This window comes from Miscanthus floridulus, chromosome 18 (genome assembly GCF_019320115.1).
Source record: "Miscanthus floridulus cultivar M001 chromosome 18, ASM1932011v1, whole genome shotgun sequence".
NCBI lineage: Eukaryota > Viridiplantae > Streptophyta > Magnoliopsida > Poales > Poaceae > Miscanthus > Miscanthus floridulus.
Genome location: NC_089597.1, coordinates 11,444,664 through 11,453,098, shown reverse-complemented (window position 1 = coordinate 11,453,098; position 8,435 = coordinate 11,444,664). Strand labels below are relative to the sequence as shown.

General features: G+C 44.5%; 1 long non-coding RNA gene across 2 annotated transcripts; it reads right to left on the bottom strand.

The window, feature by feature from the left end:
• Positions 1-2,595: 2,595 nt before the first annotated feature.
• Positions 2,596-7,960, bottom strand: LOC136522746 (uncharacterized). 2 transcript variants are annotated; one of them, XR_010775977.1, is made up of 4 exons: positions 7,560-7,960; positions 4,329-4,504; positions 3,480-3,596; positions 2,596-2,835 (listed from the first exon to the last, which is right to left on the bottom strand). It is a non-coding gene; the product is annotated as an uncharacterized lncRNA (long non-coding RNA). The 2 variants fall into 2 exon arrangements; XR_010775976.1 differs by lacking the exon at positions 2,596-2,835 and having other exon boundaries at positions 3,097-3,596.
• Between the last annotated feature and the right edge of the window lie 475 nt (positions 7,961-8,435).

Here is an 8,435-nt window from a genome sequence, read left to right as displayed (position 1 = left end):
TGATGGATTAATTAGGCTTAATAAATTCATCTCGCGGATTACTGACGGAATCTATAATTTATTTTTTTATTAGTATCCGAACACATCATGCGACACCCCATGTGACACCCGATGTGACATCCTAAACTTTATTCCCTGAATTTAAACACCACCTGACATCAATCCTGGTGTAGCGATAGTGCGCCTACAAGCGTCTGCCCAAGGAATAAAGCAAGGGTATACATGTAATTTCGCTTAGTCACTAATCTGGTATTGCTTATAAAAAGGATTCAATCTATAATCGATCGAAGTAGTGGCCTCGGGAGCGTAGAATTGCGTTCTTTCAGGGACGGAGGGACTATACCTATTTGATATCACAAATTTTTAGAATTGTCTCTATAATTTTGGTCAAACTTGAGATACTTTGACTCTCCAAGATTTTTGGAAGGACTTGTAATTTGGAATGGAGGAAGTAATATTTATAATATAAAATAAGTATCAATAGATTAGTGACGGGATATATTTTCATAATACTTCTTGTTTGAGACATAAATGTTAATACTAATCGCTATAAACTTGGTCAAACTTTAGATAAGTTGACCAGCACAAACTCCGTAGTTGCGTTCTTTTTAGAACGGAGGTAGTACATCATACGAGGGGTGAGTGAAAATTTTGTACAAAGTTTCTAGGCTATACCTGTACATGTTGAAAGTATTGACAGGGAAATAATAGCTCATAGGTGTGACCTCTTTGTCGTGATGAATACCATGCATTTCACTCAGCGGCGTCGTCGTCGTCGTTTAGCTAGTACAGTACGTCCTCGACAGCAAGACGACGACCAATATAATCTGTACCTGCTTCACTGGCTGCCTGCCTGCCAGCGCAACAATTACTCCGTACACGTACGCACTCCCTGAGTTTAAGTGAAGAGATGGAGGTCAGTGAGAAATTACATATAGTCGCACGGTAGACGCGCTCCGCTGCGCCGGCTTCTGCCATACGTGGATGGGAATGGACTGTCGATTACAAATTGTATTCTAAGGCCCCCTTTGGTAGGGTTCTCGCCGGCTCCGGCTCCTCCTCAAATTCACTGTAGCAACACTGCCGTTTCGGAAATCAAGCAAAAAAAATAAACTGAAGAGAGCCGGAGCCGGTGAAGCTCTGCCAAAGAGGGCCTAAGGCAGAGCAACTAATATTAAACTATTTGATCGTCTGACTTTATTTTATCCATGAGTAGTACTAACCTTGAAAACATAAATACACAAAAGAATTTGCAATAATAGAATTTGCATTGTTCTGATGAAACAAAGACGTTGCGGTGTGGATGAAATGTGGAGTCCAGATAGATATATTTTCAAAGAGAATACAAATAAAATAGGTTTCAGCTGAACTGTTTTGCTGTGACTCACGGCATAAAGAAAAAAATAATTGTCGAGGAAAATTAACAACACGAAAGTTTATAATCTAATAAAACACATCAAGAGAACCTATGGAGAGGTAACCAAGCAAACATCTGTACATGACAGAAAGGAATTGATCCTTGAAGGAAAAACATGAAGCTGTTTCACTCTGATTTGTAACATATAACTTATATTTTATTTAGGGCTATGTAACACAAGAGGTTAAATGGCAGAAAACATATAGTATAAGTTATTAACATGGCCTTACAGACAATGAAAGAAACAATAAATTAGGACCCGGCCTCCTCTGGCATCTTCTAACACTACCAGAGAAATGGCCTGTACTTCCGATTCTCAACCCTTTTAATCCAGGTTTTGGAACCAGGACTAAAGGTCTTGATTTTTAGTCCCGGTTCCTCCAACCGGGAGTAGAGGTGTTTATTGGGTAAAAAAAATGTTTCAGCTATGGAGATTCAAACCTACGACCTCCCACTTCAGCTCTTGCACGCGTTACCATCTCACCTATCACCATACGTCTAACTTAACTAAGATACGCTTTCCTTTTAAATTCAGTTTGAAGACACCTTTAGTCCGGGTTTGAGACATAAACCGGGACTAAAGGTACCTTTAGTCCAGGTTCGTGTCTCAAACCAGGACTAAAAGTCACACTTTTAGTCCGGGTTCATGTCTCAAACCGGGACTAAAGATTCTCGCACTGACGTGCCTCTGACACACCTCGGTAACCGTTGGGCAGAGACCTTTAGTCCCGATTGGAGCTACCAACCGGAACTAAAGGTTTCTCTAGTCACGGGCGCGAAAAATACCGGGACTAAAGCTAAATTTCGAAGTGGGTCAAAAGTCATTTCTCTACTAGTGTAAAATCGATAATATGAAGTCATCAACACCTGAGGTTTTTTCTGCAACAATAGATGAAGCTCAGGAGTCAAACATTTACAACAACAGTACTTTCTTCTTGGCAAAATAAATGCAAATAGATTGACAGAGTACGAAATAAATAAGGGAAGTATTTATATATGAATATGTAAGGTCCATCAGCTTCCTTGAAACCATACTTATTGGTAGGAACAAACCGAACTGAATTGAGAGGCCTTGTAACACAATATGTAGGTTAAGGATTTATCACAAAAAAAATGCAAATTCTAGCCCAGACGCGTGGACACAATTTGTATGGAAGAACAAAGCCCCGCAAAGAGTTAAATTCTTCGCGTGGCTACTGTCACAGGAAAGGATACAATGCAAAACAGTTCTGAGAAAGAAAAACATTGTGGAAAGTACTGTCTGTGAAGTTTGTCAAGCAGAAGAGGAGACGCCTGCCCCAACGCCATGCAGTTCTGGGAGGGGCTGCGAATTCAAACTGGCCAATTCAGGCTCTCAGGGAGATTCAGGCACCGCCTCACATTCCGGCCAAATACTTCACCACCTTCCTGCTACTGTGCTGTTGGCATATTTGGAAAAGGAGAAACAACATAATATTCAGGAATGATCGGACAACGCTGAATGCCGCGTTGGCTGCATGCAAAACTGAGGCTTATCTATGGGGGGCTCGATTGCCGCGAGAAGATAGGGCCATTGTTACATCATGGTGCTCAACAATAGCTAGCGCAATGTAAACCTTAACAGAGCCAACCATCAATATATCATCCAGGTGGGGAACTCCCCCCCCCCCCCCCGTCGAGGCTTATAAAAAAAAAGGATTTATCACAAGAGCTATTATTGGGAACATGCATACCAATCAATATAGCGAGCTCTAACCTAGTCATACCACATAGGTGGACATCGACAATATATTTTGTTGTCCTGTAGGTTGTTGCAAAGGAGGACCCTAGGGCTCGAACTTCTCTCTTGTTGCAGCATTACCGATGCTGTATTACTGTGTAGTTTGTAAATGGAATTAGCTTGAAACAACTAAGAAACAAACTGATTTTCAATTCTTTAGAGAAGACACCTCTGTGCATTAGAGCTGAGTTTCAAATTAATCACTTGAAGAACTATAGACAACCACAGTATATTTATATCGTGCTAAGTACTTGTTTGGGTTTCACCAGAACAATTTTCCATTTTTTCACAAAGCTTACTTACTTGAGAGCATGATATCATGATGGATCCGATCCATCTTCAAACATTTCAGATGCAGCTTGATCAACTGAATGGTACCGCTCTATACATTTAAGAAGGCCAAAGTTTTGTCATGGTAACCTGTGAAAGCAAATCCACCAGAAATGAACAATCATGTAACCTACTGTAGCCATAGGTGTACACACAAAGTGGTAGATTAATGCATAAAATGGAATGCTGGAGAACAGGAATTACTCGACTTGTAGTTCACCATAAATAATATGTTGATGAATATCAAGGGTAAATAAAGGCACCAACCAGGGAACCACCAAATGTGAATATGTGAGCAGTATGTCAATCACATTCCCAACAAAATCATTTATAGGAGAGAATACTGAACGCGGAAGGCCAAGTGCGCCCAGGTCCAATTGATGTTTAAAGTTTACCAAAATGCTAGTCCGAACGTATCACTGTTTACCTAACCGTATATGAACCCCAAAATATTTTTAGAGAAGTAATCTCAGATCAATTCAAAGGAATATTTATTGGAGCAAAGCACTGCATGAATAGAAAACAATTGGTTGAAAGATTGATTCACTATTGCATGAAACGGCAATGTCAGAACTAAAGCCTCCCTAAGCTGCTACCAAGGACGAATTGCACTAAAGCAAAAATATTGTGAACTCTATGAAAAACAGTGACTATAGCTGGAACTAAAAAAACAGTGACTATAGCATGGCTAAATGCCACATAGCAGAGATTGAGAGGGATTGCCTTGCCGCATAGAAGAGATTGAGAAAGAGGAGAGTGAGGTTGTCTACCTTACTGGTGCATAGCCCATAAAAATTAATAAGAGATGAGAGGAGAATGTACCTGGTTTGAGGATCTCTGGCTTCAACTGCGGTCATGATGCCGTGAGCGGTGGCGAGAAGCGTGACCAGGCAACTGTAGACGATCCAACCACGCCACGACTCGTGGCACACGATCCGGCAGCAGATCTGTAGCGGGGCTCCACCTGGGAGGAGGGGAGTGCACGGGGAAGAAGGGATCTGCGAGGAAAAACAGGCTTAGCAGAAGCACATGACGTATGGCACCGATAGAGAAAATTGTAATTATAGGACGCGAAACAATACGCTTCGTTATTATAGGACTCTAAACATCGACTTCGCTAAAACGACTCTTAGAAACGTTGGCACTTTGTTATACATGACATTTGGTTTTTTTAATCACTTTTCTCAACTAAAATACATGTATTTTGTCATGATGTGACCGTATTGCCCTCAGGGCTTCAATTGACGTGGGATGGGGCTGCTGGCCGCTCGCCTGGCCTGCCTGGCTGGCCGGCCGGCCGCGCCTGGGCATGGCTGGCCGCCGCCAGGGCATGGTTGGCCGGCGCCTGGGCATGGCTCATCGGCTCATCTCGACGCCGCGCGCGGGCTCATCGGCTCCATGCCCATCGCGCCAGACGCCTACACGTACACGCCATTGATCCGCGTGCTTTGTGACCGCGGCAGGGTCGCCGACGCGCTCAGCTTGCTCGACGATATGCTCCGCCGTGGGTGCCAGCCCAACGTCGTCACCTACAGTGTGCTCCTGGAGGCCATGTGCAGGAACAGTGGGTTCGCGCAGGCCATGGCAGTCCTTGACAAGATGCGTGCAAAGGGATGCACGCCCAACATCGTCACGTCATCATCAATGGCATGTGCAGGGAAGGCCGTGTTGATGACGCAGGGAGCTCTTGAACAGGTTGCCCTCTTATGGGTTCCAGCCCGACACTGTCAGCTCTAGTGTACACAAGTTTGGGGAGCTCTAGTGTACACAAGTTTGGGGAGCTCTAGTGTACACATGTAGTAAGTTGGCAAAGAAGAGAAGACTGCATTAGTGATCTGAAGTCTACCAGCTTGATTTAACATGGAGGAAAAATTGTCATGTGCAGATAGATAAGTTCAGGAAAAATTGTCTGTGGAGAGGGACTAATCTAAATGGGGGAAATCGTCCCAAAGCTGCCTGGGAAATGGTATGCAATTCAAAGGAAGGAGGCATGGGAATCATTAACTTAGAACTTCAAAATCAGGCACTGTTAATGAATAATCTGGACAAGTTTTTTAACAGAAAGGATATACCTTGGGTGAATCTGGTGTGGGAAAAACATTACAGGAATGGCAGATTACCAGGTACAGTGAAGAAGGGGTATTTCTGGTGGAGGGATGTGTTGAAACTTTTAACATCCTTTAAAAAGATGGCAAACATTCAGGTGAATAATGGGGATTCATGTTTTTTCTGGAAGGATAAATGGAGCACACAGGCCCTTGATGAACAGTTCCCTCATGCATATTCTTTTGCTAAGAATAAACACATTTCTGTGAAAAATGCCTTCAGTGAAGGTGAATTCACTGAACTTTTTGCTTTACCTTTATCTCAAGTGGCCTTTGATCAAGTCTTAAGTATCCAGCATAGGATAGAGAATACAGTTATAAATGAGGGTATCAATGATGTCTGGACATACTGTGGGGGTGCATCTAAATTCAAATCTGCAGTGGCTTATAGAAAATTACTAGGACATCAAGAAATTGACCTAGCCTTCAAGTGGCTCTGGAAGTCATCCTGTCAGCCGAAGCACAAGGTATTTTTTTGGTTACTGCTAAAAGATAGGCTAAGCACAAGGAACATTCTAAGAAGAAAGCATATGGCTCTAGAGACATACAACTGTGAAATTTGTTCAATGCTTGTGGAAGAAACAGTGGATCACCTGTTTTGGCACTGTCCATTTGCTCAGCGGTGTTGGGGTCTCTTAAATCTGAATATAATTCAAACAGGAGGAACTTTTGAAAATGTAATGGCCATCAAAGATCAAATGCACAGTCAATTCTTCATGGTAGCTGTCATCCTTATGAGTTGGACAATCTGAAAGGCAAGGAATGAGCTTATTTTCAATAATAATCAAGTTGGCATTTAGGAGTGCAAGATTTATTTTTTCAAAGAAGCAAAACTTGTGTCTCCCTAAGGGTGAAAGCAAGTCTGTCTGCAACTTATGACCAATGGATCTAGCAGCTATAATTGATCAGGGAGTTAGTTTTATTCTTTGTTTCCTTTGTTTCTTGAAGCTACTCTGTTTAGCTCTGTAAAGATCAGTAGTTTCGGTTTGCCTTGTTCAGCTAATAAATTTTTTTGCAGGGGCCTTGGCCCCTTCAGTTTCCTAAAAAAAACTTATAAAGGCATCGTCAACCCGGCCTTGTTTGCAAATTGAGTTTATGACAATATTGCACAAGGTAGTGTTGGTGGCGCACCCATGCTCCGTCATTTGTTCAACGTCATCCCACCGCTTAGAAGTGCACAAGCCCTTCAGGAGGGTGGTATAGCTGACAGTGTCGGGCTGGAACCCATAAGAGGGCAACTTGTTCAAGAGCTCCCTTGCGTCATCAACACGGCCTTCCCTGCGCATGCCATTGATGATGACGTGACGATGTTGGGCGTGCATCCCTTTGCGCGCATCTTGCCAAGGACTGCCATGGCCTGCGCAAACCCACTGTTCCTGCACATGGCCTCTAGGAGCACAGTGTAGGTGACGACGTTGGGCTGGCACCCGCGACGGAGCATATCGTAGAGCAAGCTGAGCGCGTCGGCGACCCTGCCGCAGTCACAGAGCACGCAGATCAGTGGCGTGTACGGTAGGCGTCTGGCGCGACGGGCATGGAGCCGATGAGCCTGCGCGCGGCGTCGAGATGAGCCGATGAGCCATGCCCAGGCGCCGGCCAGCCATGCCCTGGCGGCGGCCGGCCAGGCAGGCAGGCCAGGCGAGCGGCCAGCAGCCCCATCCCATGTCAATTGAAGCCCGGAGGACAATACGGTCACATCATGGCAAAATACATGTATTTTAGTTGAGAAAAGTGATTAAAAAAACCAAATGTCATGTATAACAAAGTGTCAAAGTTTCAAGGGTCGTTTTAGCGAAGTCGATGTTTGGAGTCCTATAATAGCGAAGTGCATTGTTTTGAGTCCTATAATTGCAATTTTCTCGCACCGAGAAAGCACACCGCCGAGGCCAGCAAGGATTGATTGTGGAGGAGGGGTGGGGATATGGAAGGTGGCCAACAGATCACATACCACGCCCGTCGTCTCCTCGCCGTGTCACATAGGGGTCGATGAAGAAGTAGAGGCGGAGCAACCATGGCAGTCGCTGGCAGTGGACAACCTCGCTGTCCTCTCCTCGTCGTGTGGCGAAGGGGTTGACGGAGAAGTAGAGGTGAAGCAACGACAGCCTACGGTGGCGACGGCGCACGTTGTCGTATCCTCGTGCATCCGCCCACGGAGGCGTCGACGGTGCTGTTCGCCGTGCCCACGCTCGGCACGACCGGGGGAGAGAAAGAGGCAACGAAGGATCCGCGCGCGTAGTTGCCGGCAGGGCTAGGTGCCGTCGGCACGTGCGGCGGTGGGGGGAGAGGCCGCGAGGAAGAGGTGAGGAACGGAGACAGCAAAGCGTGAATGTGCAATGCTGGTTTTTTATTTTTTTTTCTTTCTTTCTTTTTACTTTGACGGTGGTGAGTCTGGACTAACGATGAAAATGGAACGGAAATATCATGAACCGAACCGTATCGTTTTCTATATTTAATCCGGTCGAATCCGTATTTTCTTGTCCGACTTAACCGTTTTCGCTTTCGCATTTCAGATGTTTCGTATTTCAAATGTAAAAGTAGAAAACGGTTTAGACATTTTTCGACCGTTTTCTACTTTTCTACTTTTAATTTGAAATATTCCGAATTGAAAATTCGGTTTAAACCGAATTTGGCCAACTGCACAGGTCATACAACCCAATTACAGGTTGTTCACCACATGTCGGTGTTTGAGACCGAGGGGTCCTCAACCAACTAGTAAATTTGTGCTGCGTGTTCCCAATTCCGGATGGTGATGCAAAGAGACACAAAGTTTATACTAGTTCGGGTAGTGGGTACCCTACGTCCAGTTCAAAAGATCTATCTTGTA